This window comes from Coregonus lavaretus, assembly GCF_964263955.1.
Source record: "Coregonus lavaretus genome assembly, chromosome: 1".
NCBI lineage: Eukaryota > Metazoa > Chordata > Actinopteri > Salmoniformes > Salmonidae > Coregonus > Coregonus lavaretus.
This window is the reverse complement of record NC_139988.1, coordinates 63987104-64008526: the sequence shown is the minus strand read 5'-3', so window position 1 is coordinate 64008526 and position 21423 is coordinate 63987104. Positions and strand designations below refer to the sequence as shown.

At 48.1% G+C, this 21423-nt stretch overlaps 1 protein-coding gene across 2 annotated transcripts in view; it reads left to right on the top strand.

The window, feature by feature from the left end:
• LOC311130489 (retinoic acid receptor alpha-A) overlaps positions 1-21423 on the top strand; it is a 211944-nt gene that overhangs the window by 39618 nt on the left and 150903 nt on the right. For both annotated transcript variants that reach the window (XM_084163241.1, XM_084163239.1), the window contains exon 2: positions 10026-10148. The gene's annotated coding sequence lies outside the window, so the exon portion shown is untranslated. The remainder of the gene's footprint in view (positions 1-10025; positions 10149-21423) is intronic.

Here is a 21423-nt window from a genome sequence, read left to right as displayed (position 1 = left end):
GAGAGAGAGAGAGAGAGAGAGAGAGAGAGAGAGAGAATCCTAAACTAAATATGTGTTGATATTAGTTGGCAAGGGTCTTTACATCATTGTGTTTTGAATTATTTCTAATGCCTTTTAAGACTTTTTCTGGTACATCTTTTATAAGATCCCTTTTCCATCTGTTTGACAAGAAATCAAAGCCTTTGCTTATTCAAACATTTTAGGATGAAAAATGGTTGAAAAATTTATATATGCCTTAATTTCAAAAAATATATTGACTCTTAGCTTTCATTTGACACTCGTTTTGACATGCTCCTATGAACCTCACATGTTGTTGCTCATGCGTTATCTTTCAGGAAATATCCAGCTAATAACAAACATGTGCTCTGCTTTTACAGCTTTCAAACGAGTGTGTGTGTTCGTGTGTAATGTACTACACAGAGGGAACAATGACACGGAGTGACATACAGAGAACTTCGCACAGCAGTAGTAGATGTAATAATAGTAGTCGTCATCACGTTACTGTTTGTCACCATTCACCATCCTTAAACTTTTATAGGCCCGTTCCCTCGAGCAGCTAAATCCAAACTAGGCTATTCTTGTCTCTCTATCGCTCTCGCTCTCTCTCTCTCTCTCTCTCTCGCTCTCTCTCCCTCCTTTCATTCGGTGTGTTGATGTTTTAAGTATTTACTCATCGTCACCACTTTACCCTCCCATGTGCCTCTGCTTGGCTGAACAGATGACTATACAGCCAAGGGTGAAGCTACAATCCTTTTAGTAGTTTTTATCCGTTCTGTCGATCTCATCCTCCCCCTCCCTCTGTTCTAAAGTTCCACTGATGTGTCTTCGGCGCTGAGCTCTTTCCGTCTTTCCCCCAGAGGGTGTTTGTTCCTTTCTTTTTCGGGGCATTCTTTTCATTTTTGTTATGTATGCACCTGATGCCTTTGATCGCAGCCCTCCTCTGTTTTGTGTACATTGCATAACCACCCGCTGCCACCATGGCTAGATGTGTACCCTCCCCTCCTGCCCTCCCTCCCTCTCTCGTTCTGCCTCTTCTGTTTCTTGGCAGCAATCCAGGTCACCCTCTTCCTTCCTCACTCCCTCCCTCCCCTGTTCCCAAACCTTGAAAGTCGGCTCAGTTGCTCTCTCTCTCTCTTCTCATTCTCCCAGTTGTCTAATTAGCTGCCGAGGAGCCTCTGTGTATGTCTCCTCCCAGGCAAAGTCTCACTTGACTGAGCGGGCCATTGCAGTAGCAGGGTGCTCGGTACATTATTACCACAAAACTGTCGCCAATAGTATGAAGTAGCCTCTCCGCCTTGAGTGAACATAGAGCCTCTTAAGAACACCACAACACACACACACACTTACACACCACCCACGACCCAATCACTCTCTTCCTGGGTGTTTTGGGCACCCAACCTATGTGGTCCGAGGTGAGGAATGCACTGTGGTGGATACTGTTCCATCTTCCTCCCTGCGTGTGTGTGACAGTCAGAGGACAGTCATTGGCTCAGGTTTCAGGGTTGTGCTGGAATGGGCCTCTGCCTCATTGGCACCCTGACCCCCAGGGGTCATCGTCCATTACTACATGAAACTACATAAATGTCACCGGCCCTTCTGCTAAAGCCATTTGTCTTCTCCCGGGTCAATCGTCCACATCCCAGACCCCCACCTGCTTCAGTCTGACCTGCTCTCTCTCTCTCACACACACACACACACACACACACACACACACACACACACACACACACACACACACACACACACACACACACACACAGCATGCACAGTCATGGGCGCACACACACACAAGAGCAGAAGCGCACACACACACGCCTTCCCACCATCCGAAGAAGATAAACCCAACCGCTCCACTTCAAACAGCATCAGAGGAGCAGGGGGGCTCATCCTTCCATCCTTCCCTCCCGCCGGAATAAAAACACACTGTTGAGCGCAATCTTATCTGCTCCCATTGTTCTTCATCACACACTGATACTTCACTCTGAAGGCCTTTTTGAAGTTTCAGTGTCTATTGATGCATCCCCAAGTCTTTAGGATAGTGAATGATTGTCCAAATGACCAAGGAGGTCACTTAACCTCTGACCCTCTTACCTTAGCTTGATTCATGTGGTCGTCTGAAGATTCATATGGTCAACAGACAGAGATGGAGTTGCACTCAAACATTCAGTAGTAGTACGTGTTGGTAGTAGTAGCTCGCATATTGTCATCACAAACACATTGGGCCTAATGAAAATCCATGAGGCTGTTTTTGTAAACATGTCATACCAGGTAACATGACTCCATTCACATTCAATAGCCTTTTCACCATTATTTGAGCGCAAAATAGTTGGTTTAACCATTAACCTACATAGAAAGCCCAGTGCATTATCAGTGCACAAGGCATACATGATTACTCAGTATTATAGACCCTATCAATGGTACTTATCCATACTTATGCCAGAAGCGTACCACCCTGCATCGCACTGCTGGCTTGTATCTGAAGCTAAGCAGGGTTGGTCCTGGTCAGTCCCTGGATGGGAGACTAGATGCTGCTGGAAGTGGTGTTGGAGGGCCTTCAGAGGCACTTTCCTCTGGTCTAAAAAATATATCCCAGTGCCCCAGGGCAGTGATTGGGGACATTTCCCTGTGTAAGGTGCTGTCTTTCGGATGGGATGTTGAACGTGTGTCCGGACTCTCTGTGGTCACTAAAGATCCCGTGGCACTTATCGTAAGAGTAGGGGTGTTAACCCCCGGTGTCCTGGCTAAATTCCCAATCTGGCCCTCAAACCATCATAGCCACCTAATCATTCCCAGCTTCCAATTGGCTCATTCATCCCCCCTCCTCTCCCCTGTAACTATTCTCCAGGTTGTTGCTGTAAATTTGAATGTGTTCTCAGTCAACTTACCTGGTAAAATAAGGGGGGGAAATACATACTGAGTGGTTGTTTACAGGAAGCTGTCAGGCGCGCGTCTCGTTGATGATAAATATACAGGGAAGCATCCTCCCTAATGATGGCGTACACCCAGCAATGCCACGTATTGATTGAATGTGCCTCTCAAGGGCCTTTCCAACATGAAGCATCACTCCATTGCTGTTTTTTTCTGCCCTTCGTTTTACCCCCCCCCCCCCCCCTTATTTATCTTAGACGTCCACATTGGCTTCAGGAAGGGAAAAATGAACACATTAATCACTGGGGGATACCGATAGAGAGAAAGTTGGTAATATGAATGAAGAGAATGTGATAACAGATGGACAGACTATCACCCAACAGCCCGAGAGAAGTGTTTGCTATAGTGCTTGCATTTTCAAATGGAGCAGTTTTTTTGTTTTCAACTGTCTTTCTTTTGAAATGAGTGGGTTAGATTAGCCATTGACATTGTATAGTGTAGGCTATAGCTGAGTAGAGGTTAATTTCATAAATGTCGGTCAATTCAGGAATTTAACTCTACTCTTAATAATGAATTCCATGTGTCGTTCAACTAAGAATGTAAATGGAATTGACTCCAACTGCCTAGACTGTCATAATGCAATGAGAGCTGCATTTTCTAGTCTGTTTTATGTACATTTCCATCTGCTCCTAGATTTCTAAAATTATGTATTGTTTCTCTCCCCTCTCTCTGTTATATGCGTGTAGAGCTGATTGTGTCTGGGGACCAGAGGTGTATTGTTGTTTTCCTATAGCAATTTTAGGAATACATTTGTTATTTTTATCTCTGGTTCTTCTCATGCTGAGATCATAGAAAACCCTATGTTAATATGCTGGTTTGTTGAGTAGCTCAGGGAGTGCTAGTTTTTAGGTTCTCCACAGTTTCCCTACGGTTCATTTTCAGTTACAATATGAAATCAAGAATCTATTTAAACTATATCCTTTTTCTGTTGTCTCCGTCTTTGACCTACTTTAATTTTATACAGTGGGTATAGAAAGTCAGCACCCCCTTTCAAAATGTTCAACTTTTGTTGCCTTACAGCCTGAAATGAAAACACATAAAATCTGACTTCAAAATCAAATTTCCTTTATTTACACACAGTAACACACAATATCCAAGTGGAGAAAGAAATTCTAAAAAACTCTGAAAATTAATTACAATTCAAACAGTAAAATACCCTATTTGGATAAGTGAACACCCCCCTGAGTTAATACTTGGTGGAACCACCTTTTGCTTGAATTACAGCCATGAGTCTCTTTGAATACGTCTCTACTAACTTTGCACACCTAGATTGTGCAATATTTGGCCATTCTTCCTTGCAGAATTGTTCAAGCTCAGTCAAATTGCATGGTGACCGCTCATGGACTGCACTCTTCAAGTCATTCCACAGATTCTCGATGGGATTTAGGTCGGGGCTCTGACTAGGCCACTCAAGGACATTCACCTTCTTGTCCTTCAGCCACTGTACGGTTGCTTTGGTGGTGTGCTTTGGGTCATTGTCATGTTGAAACGTGAACCATCTTCCCATTTTCAACTTCCTGGCAGAGGGCTGCAGGTTCTCCTCAAGAGTCTGTCGATATTTTGCACTGTCCATTTTCCCTTCTATCCTGACAAGTGCTCCAGTCCCTGCTGAAGGGGTGAGTGTATTGGTCTGGCTGAGAGGGGGTCTCTTTAATGTTTAGTTTTTCAACAGGCCTAGTAATGTGGCTGCTACGCTGCAGCGTCGGACCTGGGAGGCAGGCTCTGACAACCTCGACCCCGGCATCATTTGTTTGGACGAGGACCCGTCAGCGCCTGTCGCACGGCCCATGATGAAGTGTCACCCGGTAATTGTCCCGCGAAGCATCCACATCTCCACGGGGCTGGGAGGAGGGGGAGAGAGGGAGTGGTGGGGGGAGCCGACAGGCAGAGAAATGATCCCCTGGGCTCCTCCTAGTCTCTCTCAGCTCCACCTTTTTTAGGGGGATGCCGTGTGATTCCAGTTTTACCAGTGAGTCCCAAAGAGTTTGGTCTGATCAGTTGTTTCAGCAGAACAAAGCATGTGTGCAGCGTGTGAATACTGTATTTGTGTGAAAGCTTGTCGTAGCCTACAGTAACAGGCTATAGAGCCTGTGTGTTAAATCAAAGCAGATCCATACAAACCCCATACACACATTTCAATCTTACCGTTATATACCATAATTCTCTCTTTCCGCTTTCTGTGTTTGCATTGGCTGAAAACACGCCATACATACCGCACTTAGAATTCAAACCATATTTTTATCCTATTCCACAGAAAAAATGACACTACTCCGCTATCGGTCCCCCAAAAAATCCATTTGTAAGGCCGGCACGGTTAGTAAACAGATTTAGCGGCTATCGATCGTGAGATGTCTCGATGTAATGAAAAGCTTTTACAGGGACACGCGTGGCTATTTATAGGCTGATCCATAACGTTGGCTGTACAGTGGGGCCTAATGTGCCTTTCTCTGGCGGCCGTTGCATAAATTGTCAGCGGGAGCATTAAGTCAGAGCTACCGCAGTAAATGGCGGGCCCTGTGATGGAGAGGGTATAGGAGAGGGAGGAGATTAGGAAAGGGAAGAAGGTAGGAGGAGAGAGGAGGAGGAAAACGGAAGGAGGGATGAGAGTAGAAAGATGAGGGAGGGAGGAGAGATCAGGCCATGGAAGGAAGAGGAGAACAGTAGTACAGTAGTAGTGGGGGATTTTACAAGAGGATAAAACAGGAGAGAGACTTGAGACTTAAGAGGAGGAAAAACAGCTGAAGTGATTGTAGACCTATATTCGTTTCTATGGTTGCAGAGCAGCAGTGTGGCCCTGGCAGTGCCTCTCTAAATCAGGAGAAGGCCTCCCTTTAATTGAGGAGAAGGCCTCCCTTTAATGGGCTAGCCTGGGGCTCTCTCTCTCTCGTTCTCGCTCACGCGTTCTCTCTCGCTCTCTCGCTCGCTCGCTCGCTGCAGCTCCCCACTGGGTCTGCAGCATTAACTCCGACACACAGGGAGAGGAGAAGCAATAATGCAGCCCAAATGACCACGAAAACGCACACACACACAGCCAAGATGATGATGGATATCTCTGCTGATGAGTTAGCTTAGCTAAGGAGGGAGGGAGGTGCTCAGGCAGAAATTAGGGTGCAGATTATGTGGAGGATAACTGTATCTTCAGACACTGCTTAACAGTTGAAATTAAGGAGGGGTACTACTTCAATTTGGGGCTTCCCTGAATAGACAAGTTGCTGTTCGGGGAGATGGGCAAGTAGGGGGTACTCATCCCCATGGATCAATGAAGCTTTACACCTGGGCCCATATTAGCATCTCAGTGTAAGTGCTGAGCTAGGATCAGATTAGCCTTTTAGCTCATAATGAAAACTGATCCTAGATCAGCACTCCTGCCCTGAGACTCTTTTTGAGTACGGGACTTGATGGTCCCGTGAAGGACCATCTCCTCCACAGCTTTCACACGACAAAGAGCCTCTATTATCCAAGATGGTTGTTTTAATTAACACCGTCAAGACCCTCTTCATTAGAGGAAGTCCTCTTCAGTGGAGGGATGCTGAGCCTCCTATTAACCCCAGATGGTTATATACAATAGGAGCTAATGGTAGCTAGGCTTTAGAAGCTAGGCTAATGGAAAAAGGGTGTCTTTAATTGTGCCTTGGATGGGATCCTCTCCCCCAACACTGCTCCCAGGGCTCCCAGCTGCTCTGACACGGCTGGATAACTGACTGCTGAAAGATTCCTCGAGCCAGAGCTTAGAGACCAAACGGTATTGGTTTGGAGGGCCTCCGCTAGCTCGGCGGTGAAATAAACGAGTCGCGGATAAGCCAATTTCCTCTGGCACGGCACCACCTGGGCCGCACAGTGATTGGCCCTGGCAGTGCGGCGTAGCGTTCGACTCATCAAAGTTTACTGAGGTATTGTTGAACCCAATTTGGTGGTTTGAATTGAGGAAAAATGTTTACTGTAAGAGAACATTTGGGCGTTTGTCTCAGAAACCCAAAGACCAATGTTGTTATTGTTCCCCTGGTGGTGTAGACAGTATGCTAAATGAGCTAAATCAACTGGGATTCAACCATCTGTAAAATCAATGTTTTTTTTCACCCATCTGATCCTCATTGGGCTCTTTGGAGGCTTCAGTTCAGCATAGTGTTGCTTTTGGTTTGGACTGAATTAGACTAGTTGGATTAATTGAATCTGGCATGTATTTCTCTGTGTTTGTGTGAAATGTTCTCTCTGTGTGGTCAGGGCTCAGTGGTCAGCAGTGGCCTAAGGATCTAGTTCACTGTGCGAAGACTGGGTACGGTGAGTTGGGAACATGGCTGTGTGTTTGTCCCTCCATTCCTCCTCTCCTCATGGAGGATCATGGATGGATGACTGCATGTTGGCTGGAGTACAGGAGAGCTGATTGCATTTGATGATAGAAATACATATCTTAGTGTGTGTGTCTGAGGAGGGGGGTGTATCTGTGTCTGAACAGAGGCAGGCTCACACGAGGGGTCTTCACAGTCCACTGCCCAGATCTGTTTCTGGCGGGCATATGTGCTTTCCTGGCCCTCTGTGCCCACTGCCTAGCCCCCTCATCTTTCTCTCTGTCTATCACTTCCCATCTATCTCTCTTTCTCTCTCTGACTCTCCCCCCCCCCCCCCCCCCTCTTCATCTCCCTGCTCTCTTTATCTTTCTTTCTTCCTTCCTTCCCTTCTCCCTCCATCTCTCTTGCTCTTCATCCTCTCTCTCCTTTCTTGCTCTCCTTTCCTCTACCTCTCTCTCGCTCCCTCTCTCCATCTCTCTTTGGTCACCCTGTGCTCCCTGAAGTCAAGTGTCCTCATTGTTCGGCAGTCAGCTGAAGAGGGCCCTGATCTGCTCCTTGGTATTTGGCGTCCTCTAATTCAGTTGGCGTCACTTGGCATACTCCATAAATCCCAGCTTCAAGAGAATCACGCCATTGTTTCCCACCAAATGAGAGAGTGTGTGTTCGTGTGCGTGTGTGCGAGAGTTTGTGCGTGTGTGTGTGAGAAGGGAGTTCTCTGATTCGATCGTTGGACGATTACGCTGCTGCAGCCTCATAAAGAAACAAATCATAAAGCAACAGTATTACCTCCTCTCTCTCTCAAACCCACTGCCAGGTTACATGCATCATATCTGGTCTGATCCTTCATTCATTGTGCTTTGTTGTGTTCTCATCAACAAAGAGTGAATGCGTAGCTAGCCTATCAGAATGCCAAGGGAGTCAATAAGTATGCGGAGCTAGCCAATAGGAGTGCGTAGCTAGCCAATAAGAATGCGTAGCTAGCCAATAAAAAGCAAATAAGCTTCATTCCCAGAGCCAAAGGTTATAATGAAGTAATGTGTCTTCAGTGTGTTTGACAGCTGCATCAGTTCTCAGCGAACAAACAAACCGTCTAACAGGTAACATGGAACAAATCACTTTCCAGTTCTGGCACATTATACGGTTCTACTGGGCTACCAATCAATCCAGCAGTCCATGTCTTCATTTGAGATGCAGCAGGCAGGCATCAAAATCGTTACCTTTGCTCTGTCTGTAGGACCAATCGAGGCCTGTGTAGAACTGCGCCCTGTAGTTAGCTGTTGCACATGCGTTGCACTTTAAATCTTTCTGAGCGCTTGCTTTTACAAGAGCCGAATCCAAAAAATGACCCCTCTTGTTGCAAACCGCAAACGAACCACCACCTGCACTTCTAGAGGCAGGAACAGCCAGCCTGGTAAGGAGAGAGGGAGAAGGGGAAACGAAAGAGAGAGGGATGGAAAGAAGGAGGGGAAAAAGACAAGGAACTGAAATATGAAACAGTGGAAGCTCTCTCTCTCTCTCTGACACACACACACACACACACACACACACTCCTCTTACTCTCCCTAGTGTGTGTGTCTTTGTTCTGAGTCGGTCTCCTCTTGGCACGTAAATCATAATGGATATCATTAACCAGCTGGGTCGGTTGGGCCTGTCTGTCTGGTTGCTGTGGTGCTACTGCCTACCATTTCTCTATCACACGCACCAGTCGATCACTATGTATACACACACACACACACACACACACACACACACACACACACACACACAGATAGACATACTGTAGTAAGATACGTTTACTCGTACACACACACACACACACACTCACACACTCTTGTGCCAGACACGCATTTAGTCGGGCCCTCCTCGCCAGACACAATGGACATTAGTGGCTCAGCTTGCCTTCAGACTGGATGGGGGGGATGAAAAATGGAACTTATCCAGTTTTTCCCCCTTATCCACACCCCCCCACCCTCCCTCTTTCCCTCTCTCACTCCATCCCATATCTGTCACTTGTTTGGAGGACACAGGCAGCTGTGGGCTCGTCCCCTGAGGTACAATACAATACATGGGACTGAATCTCCTCTCCCTATATTAAAGACTGGGCTTTTCAATATGACTGAAGCCATGAATCCATGGTCATATTCATTAGGTACCAAACAGAAGAAAATTGACCAAAACAGGCAGGGACAACATAAACCTGTACAATAAGAAGTGTTTTCGCTACGGTGTACCCTAATGAATACTTAGTTGCCCAACAAAACACATTGTCAGTGAGTGAGCACTTTGTAGGGCTCTCAGCCTGCAGCCGACGCCGATCTATGAATTTAAAGCACTGTGTCCTAACGTTGTTACAGTAGCAAAATTTGTCAGTGTGAGTGACCATTAGGAAACCGAATGAAGTGAGGTATAGTGAGTGAGTAAGCTGTAATGTAATGTAATGTAATGTGTTCCCGTCATGGCTGACCTTCCCAGCTGACCCAGGCCCAAATGGCTGTCATTTGTGGGGGAGACTGCAAGGAGACCTGGGAGCCTAGGGGTAGGAGTGGTGGTGGGGGGGGAAGGCTCTGGCCCTCCCTGACTAAAACAGCTAATAAACTTCATTTAAGTGAATGTCCTTTTCCTTTTGTCCCTCTCTTTCGGTCTCTCTCCTCTCTCTGTCTTTTGCTTTTTTCCCCTCACTCTCTTGGTCTTTTCCCACTTTCTTTCTCTCGCGCTCTCTCTCTTTTACTCCCTCTCTTTCTCTCACTATTGCTTGCTCTCTCGATTTTTCCTGCTTTGTTCTCGCTCTCTCGCGCTCTCTCTCTCTCATAGAAGAGGGGTACCCATGCTATCGATGCCACCTGCCATCCACCCGGAAGCACAGTTGGCCGGTGAGCAGACCACTCCATCAGTCTGAGCACTGTCATTAGAGCAGGGGAGAGGAGGAGATCACCGGTAGGCATGCGCACACACACACACACACACACACACACACACACACACACACACACACACACACGAGACGATTACAGCTTACTGTATCACAAACACTGCACTGTGTCCTAATGGTAGTGAAAGCTACTCCTTATGGGTGATGTTGTATACACTTGTGGTTAGTTTTTGATTGCTGTGCGTGTGACATGATTGCTGTGTTTGTGTGTGTACACTTACTCTCTCCCTATAGATTATGTGGTAGTGGGCTTTCACGCGCTCGTTGGAGTGTAAATGCACTGTTGTGTGTTCATTTGGAGAGGAAGCTGGACTCGCACTGTGGTGGAGGGTAAGATGGAAAATGGCATAGGTACAGGCCCCTGTAAATGTGGTTGTTCTTTGTTTGAATGTCAACTCTGTGGCAAGGCGAGGACAAGCAAGCTTTATATTTAGCAACAGTTTCTTTTTCCTGCCGATTGCGTGTGTTACACAAGAGGAGAGAATACATGCTCACCGCTTGTACTGGAAAATGGTACGCAGGTAGATTACATTTTCGTCGTCCTTTGGATGTCAAAGTACGAAAACTCTTTCACATGACCTGTGTGTACCACCATGAATACCAGAAGATTTGCTTTACAAAATATACCAGTACATCTTTCCTCCAGCTTCCCCTAAAGTGGAATCATCTTCCCATGTGCCACAAGTCAGGACCTGTTAAGATCAACTTAGACCCCAAGAACAAGCATTTACAGGCCAAAATTAAGATAATCAGATGTGTCTACGACGAGAATTCCCCTGAGGTCGACATATCTCCTCTTCAATTTAACTCAGATCATGTATTAGATCCGGATACATAGACATTTCTATTTTCTTCTCGTGAGCAAAGCAGTCTGGGCTCCATGGATCTTGCCCCCTCATGTTGATGAGGCGTGATAATTTTGACATGTGAAATGCGAGGCTGTTCCGACTGTTGAGTATTTTGTGCAGAAAACCTAATAATATCATCTCATTTGCCGCCGAACACCGTTCCACAGGGATTTCCCTCTGCCCCTTTGATGTTGTTGAGGCCTACTCCACGCGAGAAAAACACAATGTTTAATTTCTCCGAGCTGAAAGCAGGAAGGTGGTAGGAGAGGGAGAAGGGAAAAGCGGAATCTCATGACCATGAATTATAGATCTCTGTAATTCTTGTTGGACACATTTTAAGTGCAAATGTCCTTCCGTTGCCCGTGTGTGTGTTTGAATTGGAGGTATATTACTGTGTGTTGTCGGGACTACAAGATTTCGAAGAAATCCATAAGAAAAAGGGCTGAGGTGTGAGCTTGCCAGTCCGTCCACCTACAGGGCTCTGTGTCTACCAGTGGTAACCCACCCAGACGCGTCTGTATTTTTAAATAACGCAGCAATAACAATCAATCCTACAGGCTAATCACCCTCGGCTCTCGCCTCCAAACCGGAGCGACGCAACATTACCCAGCGCTCCCTTCAATTAGGCCATTCATCATGCGTCTTATCTGGGCGTGGGTTTGATTGAGTGTTGCGAGGGGAGGCGTCGAGGCTGCATTTCGACGTGATGGGGTGGGAGGGAGGGGGGCTGTGGGGGGTGTTGATGGTAATGGAATTGGGAATGGTGGGGGTGTGGGGGGGTAGAAGTGCTCTCTGGAGGTGAGGGAGGGGGGTGAGGGGAAGGAGGTGAGGGAGAGATGTGAAGGAGGGAGGTGCGAGCCAGACTGAACCAGATCGACAGGAGTGTATAAATCAAACCAGATGATAGGCTCCCATCCCGCTACTCTGATTTGCTCATCTGAGCCGGCAGATTTTTCTCTACTCTCCCCTGTTATGTGTGGACGTGTGGGCTGGCTGGTAGTCCAGGCCTCCCTCTTTTTCTCTCCCCCTGAAACAGATTTGTCTGGGGCCCCTGCCCAATCTCCAGCCACGCTGGGTGTTGCGAGACAGGCGACACATTTTAATAACCTACTCGGAGGTGTAATTTAAGGGCCTGCGAGGAAGATTGGGCTGATTTATGTGGGCCAGCCCTAATGGCAACACGGATATGGCTCCCAGCCTAAATTGGTGGTAATGAAAGTTTTGTGCAAATGGAGGCTGGGAAAAGGCGTCTTCTCCCAGTCCCTGGCTGTCCATCTCTATTTCTTCATTCTCTTTCCCCCCATTTTCTTGAGATCGATCTGTCTCTCTATCCCGCTCTGTCTCCCTCCCTCCTTACCTACAGTGTCTGACTACATTATATCTCTCCCTCTCTCTTCATCTGTCCCGCCGTTTCCTTCTCTCTCTCTCTCCCTCTTTCTTTTTCAGTACTATATCTCTCCCTCCCTCTGTCTCTGTGTGGAGATGTGGGGGGTTGGTGCAGATGGGTTGAGGGACGGGGGGACGGGGGGCTCTCCGGTGTTGTCAAGACAGATTCATCCATAACCACTGACAGATGGCTGTCTCCCTCTCCTTCTGTCCCTCCCTCTCTCCCTCCCTCCCTCCCTCCCTGGAATCACTTTCAGCTGGCCTGCAGCACCGACAGTCCTGCTTGAAATGCACCAGACCAGAGATATAGATATTTGAAGCTGTTCACTATATCATCATGTCGACCTACCTCATCTTATATTCACTTTGATTTTTGCAGTATGTGTCAAGGAGCCACATGGTGAGCAGGGATCTTACTTCTGGTTAGACCCAGTTGTAGTAGACAATGAAACTAATATCGATGTGAGGATGATGTTGGTCCAGACTGGTCCTCGACTTCCTCTGACCATCATCATCGCAATAAGACAGAAGAAAAGAGTGGGAGAGAGTGAAATAGTGAGTGGACAGAGATGGATAGAAACAGGCAGAAACAAGCACAGGGTAGGAGGATAGAGGAGTGACAGACAAAGCTGGAGGGAGAGAAGTAGTAAGAGATGATAATGAACGTTCCTGTATCATTTTTTAAATTTATTTTTATTTTTATTTTTATTTTTCATTGGTGCTCATGGTTCTGAGAGATCATCCCCAGAGAGAGAGAGGGGAGGACACAGAAGAGGGGATAACTCCCATGGGAGGAGGAGAAGAATATAATGTCTTTACCGCCCCTCAATGCAACTGAACAAAATCGAATCAAATCAGATTTGATTTGATTTGAACGCGTGCCTTCCAGGCCCAGCACTGTTCCTTTCTCCCACCTCCTACCACACACACGTCTCATGTACGACTTATGCAAATGTTTTTAAGCAGCAGTGTTGGTCGCCTCCCCTCATGTCCTCTGCCACGTTGAGTTATGCACAGATCTATGATTAATAATCCATTAGCATTTTCTCTGAGGTGGTAGTGTGGCACACATAGTGCTACTTGGAAAAACAAAATGGATTTCATTATTTTAACCATGTAATAAGACTGAAAAAGGCTTTACATATAGCCTATACTAGCTACAGTACACATACAGTATAGCGAGCGGACACACAGATAAGAAAGAAGGGTTGGAGGTAATACTGTGTGTGTGGGAGTTATTGTTTCCACTAACAAAACAAAGACATCACATAAGGCACCAGAGATCTGCCAACTCTCCCCCTCCCCTCGACCGCGGCCCCCTATAAAGCCAATTTTCTAACTCAAGACGTATTGCACAACAGGCATATCCTTCTGCAACATCCTGAGCAAATATGAACAAACAGCACAGTTCGTACCACACCACACACCACACTAGTTTCCTGCTCTTCACCCAATCAATGACCAGCGTTGTGCGGTGTGAGATTATTCTTATTTTTTCTTCAGCCAACCGTGTAAATAGTGTGACAATAGCAACCCTAGTGACGCGGAGCGCCGTCGTCGCGCTCGCCTGGGCCTGGACAGCGGTCGACGCGGCCTCGTAAATGAGTGGCGTCCGCTTGTGAAGTTGACCTTGGCCGCCGTAGAGCCGTTGATTACTCCAGCAAGTCTGCGGCTGGCTCCCAAAACACTGCTCTCACACACACACACAAACACTGCTTGCTCAGTCCTCTGAAATGGCACTAAAATGCATTTTGGGCTATGATCATACCACTAATTCAGCATCCTGTTAACGGTCCCACATGTCTGTCAGGCTCTGGTGGAGTGGCTCCATGTTCTGGGGAGCGTTGTTGCTTTGAATTGAACAACTTTTTTGTCCAAGAGATGTACTTATATTGGATACTGGTGAAGGATGGAGGGTTCCTCACTGGCTTCGGTAAAGGAATGGATGGTGCTTTCTCTCCCCCACCCATACTGTACGTTATATTAGTGAATGGTGGCGCACAGAGAGAGGTGGGGGTGGTTCTGTTGATATCTGTTACCACGTGGTGGAGGCATGGAGACAGGTTGGCATTTATTGGGATGACTCATGGACTGGAGGTAGCTCTGCAGAGTGGTCACTAGCTGGCACAGCCACAAAGTCATAAAATCGGATTTTAAAACTAACCTTAATCACACTGCTAACCCTAATGTCTAACCATAACCTTAAATTAAGACCATAAAGCCCATTTTTGTTTTCATAAATCTTTACGATAAAGCCAATTTTGACTTTGCAGCTGGCCCATCTAGCAGAAACCGCTCAGTTCTGCCTCCAGAGCAAGATTCATGACAAACGTCAACCTGCGGCATGGTGGGGACTGGTGGAGGAGGGGGGTGCCTTAGCAAAGGCGCTGATGGGAAAGAGATGAATTGCTCGCCGATGTCAGAAAGGGTCACATGACGTGGGGGGGTTGACTGATTAACCTGTTTACCTCCCTGAAAATGCTCTGGGCGCCATTCTGATTAAAGTTCAGACTTCCATCTATCACCGCCACCGCCCTAGCCACGCTGTGCAGGCAACCGGCCCCACCACCACAACAAAATGGGTGGGATCTGTGCAAAACCTAATATTGTTTGCCGGGTGGAATTATTTGCATTTGGCCATCATGATCTTCTCCGTAATGGAGGTATAGAAAGAAAATTCACTTGCAATTGCTAATGGCTTTACCCTATTCATCTTTCTCTTTCTCCATCTCCAGTTCTATCTTTCTCTCTCTTCAGTTCCACCCTTCCCCCTCTCTCTTTCTCTGGCTGTGTCATTTTTTGATTAAAAGTCCCTGAAAATGGCAGTTATGTGTTCTACCGCTGGTGACATAAGCTACATTTCCCCAGCTTGCGTCCGACTCTTAGTGCCTCCAACATAATATGATTATGCATGAATTGGAATGATTTTGTCAGTATGTTGCTAAACATAGCTCTCCCAAACCCGAAAAAGTAAGGGGAAGAAATAGAACGCTGCAGTAGCGATTGCACACAATGTTCTGGTCATTCATGCTCAAACGGGAACCCTTTAAAAGCTTTCATCGGTGTGTGTAAGGACACTGTGGGACGTGTGAGGTAGCAAGGCTCATGATCTCATAGTGGGGGAGAGCGAGAGAGAGAGACACACACACACACAGTTTTATTCAGGACATGAAATCTAAACCCATGTTGTTGTCTTTGCCTTCCCCCACACCAATCCTCATTAATCATGGCAGAATACGTCATCTTCCCCGATTTCAGATCCCTCTCAAATGTTGCTTGCTGATCTTTTTCCCCCTTCCTCCCTATCTGCGGCAGATAGAAATGAGGTCAGTATTTGATCACCATGACGCTTTGTACCTTTTTTCTTCATCTCCGGGAGTCCAGACTGTTTTATTTTAGGAACGCTTCTTTGTTTTACTGTTCTCTCTCTCCCCCATTGCTTATGCTCTCTCACTCGCTCTCTCGCGCTTTGTCTCGCTTTCTCTCTCTCTCTCTCTCTCTCTCTCTCTCTCTCTCTCTCTCTCTCTCTCTCTCTCTCTCTCTCGCTCGCCATCTCTCTCTCTCTCTCTCTCTCTCTCTCTCGCTCGCCATCTCTCTCTCTCTCTCTCTCTCTCGCTCGCCATCTCTCTCTCTCTCTCTCTCTCGCTCACCATCTCTCTCTCTCTCTCTCTCTCTCTCTCGCTCACCATCTCTCTCTCTCTCTCTCTCTCTCTCTCGCTCGCCATCTCTCTCTCTCTCGCCATCTCTCTCTCTCTCTCTCTCTCTCTCTATCTCGCTCGCCATCTCTCTCTCTCTCTCGCTCGCCATCTCGCTCTCTCTCTCTCTCTCTCTCGCTTATCATCTCTCTCTCTCTCTCTCTCTCGCTCGCCATCTCTCTCTCTCTCTCGCTCGCCATCTCTCTCTCTCTCTCTCTCTCTCGCTCGCCATCTCTCTCTCTCTCTCGCTCGCCATCTCTCTCTCTCTCTCTCTCTCTCTCGCTTATCATCTCTCTCTCTCTCTCTCTCTCTCTCTCTCGCTCGCCATCTCTCTCTCTCTCTCTCTCGCTCGCCATCTCTCTCTCTCTCGCCATCTCGCTCTCTCTCTCTCTCTCGCTCGCCATCTCTCTCTCTCTCGCCATCTCTCTCTCTCTCTCTCTCTCTCTCGCTCGCCATCTCTCTCTCTCTCTCTCTTCTCTCTCGCTCGCCATTTCTCTCTCGCTCGCCATCTCTCTCTCTCTTTCTCACTCTGTGTGTGCCTCATCCATATGCCATTAAAAACTGACTGGAAACATATGTGCACGGCCCTGCCTATTCATGTCTATTCATTTGATTCCTGTTGTCATCTACTCACAACAAGTGCTGTTGTGGTGTCCTTCATACATTTGATCCATGTTTAATAGGCCTACTTCATCGTAGGAAGCCAAAATGAAATAGAATGTAACTTCCGTGCTGTTTTATAGGCTAGTTCATTTAACTTTGCACTGTATAGAGGAAAGTAATTCAATTCAAAGTCATATAGGGCTCTATTTTCGGCTGGCTTTAAGCAAGTGCCAAATGCATGCTCGTTGGCAATTTCGACTGGTGCTCGGCTATTTTCTCAAACAGTTGCGCCAGGATTGGCGATTTACCTGTCTTATATGAGCTTGCTTTCGTTGAGGTGGGAGGGGTGGCGAAATCTTAGCTGTGTCCATAGAAATGTGCGCCAAAGTGCCAATTTCAGGCAGAGCTGGTGCGGATATTTAAGACCAACCAAAAGCTGGTCTTCGCGGTAACGCAGTTGGTTATGGCATGGATTTTGACAGCGGAAGCACAGCCATGATGCACATTGCCCATATGCGATGTGCTATTTGTGCCCCTAAACCTCGTATTCACACAGGCCTACCTGCAGTGCATACTCCATTCGGCTTGTATCCATCCCCATTTCAAAAGAACGCCTCTTGTCCGGTTACCCCCAAACATATTGAAATTATTCAGTCCTATAACGCCATAGCAATGGAAGACCTGGGCTATATCTTGCTTATTGAGAATGTGTCTAACACACAATACAAGTTACGGGAGCCTAGTATTTTTTTATTTTGAGGAAAGTGCGATGCGTAAAGAACTGTAGGCCTATGCTCGTTGAAGCCAATTTCAACAATGTTGACTGTCAACACTCCAAAAATATTGAGCAAACACTGGATGTTTATTTTATTTACTGTTGTTAATACCTACTCGTTACTGTAGCCTATGCTATTTAATAAACTGTAGTATCAATCCACAACGGTCTAGGATGAGAATATTCTGTGCTCCCTGCCAAATTGGAGTTGATGACAATGCAAAGACCGTCAATAACCTACAGAATCAGTGAGTGGCCAAGCCCTCGTCATACCTCCAATTTATTTATTCATCAAAACCCAGCCCTTTTGAGCCACTAACAGCTACTGTGCCCATAATTCAGGTTGTGAAAATAGCAAAAAAACTATAGCTGTCAGTGTGATGTGTTAGGACGAAGTCAGGCGCAGGACAAAGAGCTAATCGAAAACGTACTTTACTCGTATGTAACGTAAATAACATAACCTCCACGCAGGGAGGAAACAAACCCGCTCACCAGACGACAACCAAACATGAACAAACACGCACAACATACAGTGGGAGCCAGAGGGTTAAATAGGGACGTAATCAATACCTAATGGGAACCAGGTGTGAACAATAAAGACAAGACAAGTAGAACACAGAAACATAGATCGGTAGCAGCTAGTACTCTGGTGACGACGAACGCCGAAGCCTGCCCGAGGATGGAGGAGGAGCAGCCTCGGCTGAATCCGTGACAGTACCCCCCCCCCTTGACACGCGGCTCCAGCCGTGCGCCGACACCGGCCTCGGGACGGCCAGGAGGGCGCGGTGCAGGGCGAGTCGGATGACGACAGTGGAAATCCCTCAACATGGAGGGATCGAGGATGTCCCTCCTAGGGACCCAGCACCGTTCCTCCGGACCGTACCCCTCCCACTCCACGAGATACTGCAGGCCCCCCACCCGACGCCTCGAATCCAGGATGGAACGGACCGAGTACGCCGGTGCCCCCTCGATGTCCAGTGGGGGCGGAGGAACCTCCCGTACCTCAGACTCCTGGAGTGGACCAGCTACCACCGGCCTGAGGAGAGACACATGGAACGAGGTGTTAATACGGTAATTCAGAGGAAGCTGTAACCTATAACAAACCTCGTTCAATCTCCTCAGGACTTTAAATGGCCCCACAAACCGCCAACCCAGCTTCCGGCAGGGCAGGCGAAGGGGCAGGTTTCGGGTCGATAGCCAGACCCGGTCCAAAAGGTGCATACAGCGGGGCCTCACTGCGGTGGCGGTCGGCGCATGTCCTTTTGTCGCCTGATGGCCCGCTGCAGGCGTACATGGGCAGCGTTCCAGGTCTCTTCCGAGCGCCGAAACCACTCATCCACCGCAGGAGCCTCGATCTGGCTCTGATGCCAAGGTGCCAGGACTGGCTGATAACCTAACACACACTGAAAGGGAGAAAGGTTAGTGGAAGAGTGGGGAAGTGAGTTTTGGGCCATCTCTGCCCAGGGGATCAAACCCGACCACTCCCCTGGCCGATCCTGGCAATAGGACCGCAGAAACCTACCCACATTCTGGTTAACTCTCTCCACCTGCCCATTACTCTCGGGGTGAAAACATGAGGTCAGGCTGATCGAGACCCCCAGATGTTCCATGAACGCCCTCCAGACCCTTGAGGTGAACTGGGGACCCCGATCCGATACAATATCCTCAGGCACCCCGTAGTGCTGGAAGACGTGTGTAAATAGGGCCTCAGCAGTTTGTAGGGCCGTAGGGAGACCTGGCATAGGAATGAGACGGCAGGACTTAGAAAACCGATCCACAACGACCAGGATCGTGGTGTTCCCTTGTGAGGGGGGAAGGTCCGTAACAAAATCCACCGATAGATGGGACCACAGCCATTCTGGAACGGGTAGGGGTTGTAATTTTCCTCTGGGCAGGTGTCTAGGTGCCTTACACTGGGCGCACACCGAGCAGGAGGAAACGTAAACCCTCACGTCCTTGGCTAAAGTGGGCCACCAGTACTTCCCACTAAGACAGTGCACTGTCCGACCGATGCCAGGATGACCAGAGGAGGGTGACGTGTGAGCCCAATAGATCAATCGATCACGAACCTCGAGTGGCACGTACATACGACCCTCTGGACACTGGGGTGGAGTGGGCTCGGTACGTAACGCCCGCTCGATGTCCGCGTCAACCTCCCACACCACCGGTGCCACCAGACACGACGCCGGAAGTATGGGAGTGGGCTCAATGGACCTCTCCTCTGTGTCATACAGTCGGGACAGGGCGTCTGCCTTAGCGTTCTGGGAACCTGGTCTGTAAGTAAGAGTAAACACAAAACGAGTGAAGAACATGGCCCACCTTGCCTGGCGAGGGTTCAATCTCCTCGCCGCCCGGATGTACTCCAGATTGCGATGGTCAGTCAAAATGAGGAAAGGGTGTTTAGCCCCCTCAAGCCAATGCCTCCACACTTTCAGGGCCTTAACCACAGCTAACAGCTCCCGGTCCCCCACATCATAGTTGCGCTCCGCCGAACTGAGCTTCTTAGAAAAGAAAGCACAGGGGCGGGGCTTTGGTGGCGTACCCGAGCGCTGAGACAGTACAGCTCCTATCCCAGCCTCGGACGCGTCCACCTCAACCTGGAATGCTAAGGAGGGATCCGGATGAGCCAGCACTGGAGCCGAGGTAAACAGGTCCTTCAGATGACCAAAAGCCCTGTCCGCCTCAGCTGACCACTGCAGGCGCACCGGTCCCCCCTTCAGCAAGGAGGTAATGGGAGCCGCTACCTGACCAAAGCCCCAGATAAACCTCCGGTAGTAGTTGGCAAAACCCAAAAATCGCTGCATCTCCTTCACCGTGGTTGGAGTCAGCCAATTACGCACGGCCGAAATGCGGTCAATCTCCATCTCCACCCCTGACGCGGACAGGCGGTGCTCTAGGAAGGAGAAGGACTCTTGGAAGAACAGACATTTCTCCACCTTCACATACAGGTCATGCTCCAACAGTCGACCAAGCACTTGACGCACCAGGGACACATGCTAGGCCCGTGTAGCGGAAGATATGAGAATGTCATCAATATACACCACTACACCCTGTCCGTGCAGGTCCCTGAAAATCTCATCTACAAAGGATTGAAAGACTGATGGAGCGTTCATCAACCCGTATGGCATGACGAGGTACTCATAGTGCCCAGAGGTGGTACTGAATGCTGTCTTCCACTCATCTCCCTCCCGGATACACACCAGGTTGTATGCACTCCTGAGATCCAATTTTGTGAAGAAGCGCGCCCCGTGCAATGACTCCGTCATACTAGCAATGAGCGGTAGTGGATAACTGTACTTGATAGTGATCTGATTGAGACCGCGGTAGTCAATGCACGGGCGTAAACCTCCATCCTTCTTCTTCACAAAAAATTAACTAGAGGAGACAGGTGAAGTGGATGGCAGAATGTATCCCTGCCCCAGAGATTCGGAGACATATGTCTCCATAGCCTTCCTGTGACAGGGGATACACGTGACTCCAGGGAAGTGCAGCGCCTACCTGGAGATTTATCGCACAATCCCCCTGTCGATGGGGTGGTAATTGAGTCGCCTTCTTTTTACAGAAGGCGAGAGACAAATCGGCATATTCGGGTGGAATGTGCATGGTGGAGACCTGGTTTGGACTTTCCACTGTAGTTGCCCCTATGGAAACACCTACACACCTCCCCAAGCACTGACTTGACCATCCCTTGAGAGCCCTCTGTTGCCATGAAATCGTGGGGTCATGAGAAGTTAACCAGGGAAGCCCCAACACCACTGGAAACGCAGGATAATCAATCAGATAGAGACTAATTTTCTCCTCATGACCCCCCTGCGTTTTCATCCAGAGTGGAGCTGTGACCTCCCTAATCAGGCCTGACCCTAAAGGGCGACTATCTAAGGCGTGTACAGGGAAGGGCACATCCACAGGAACAATAGGAATCCCTAAACTATGGGAAAACTGACGATCAATAAAGTTCTCAGCTGCGCCTGAA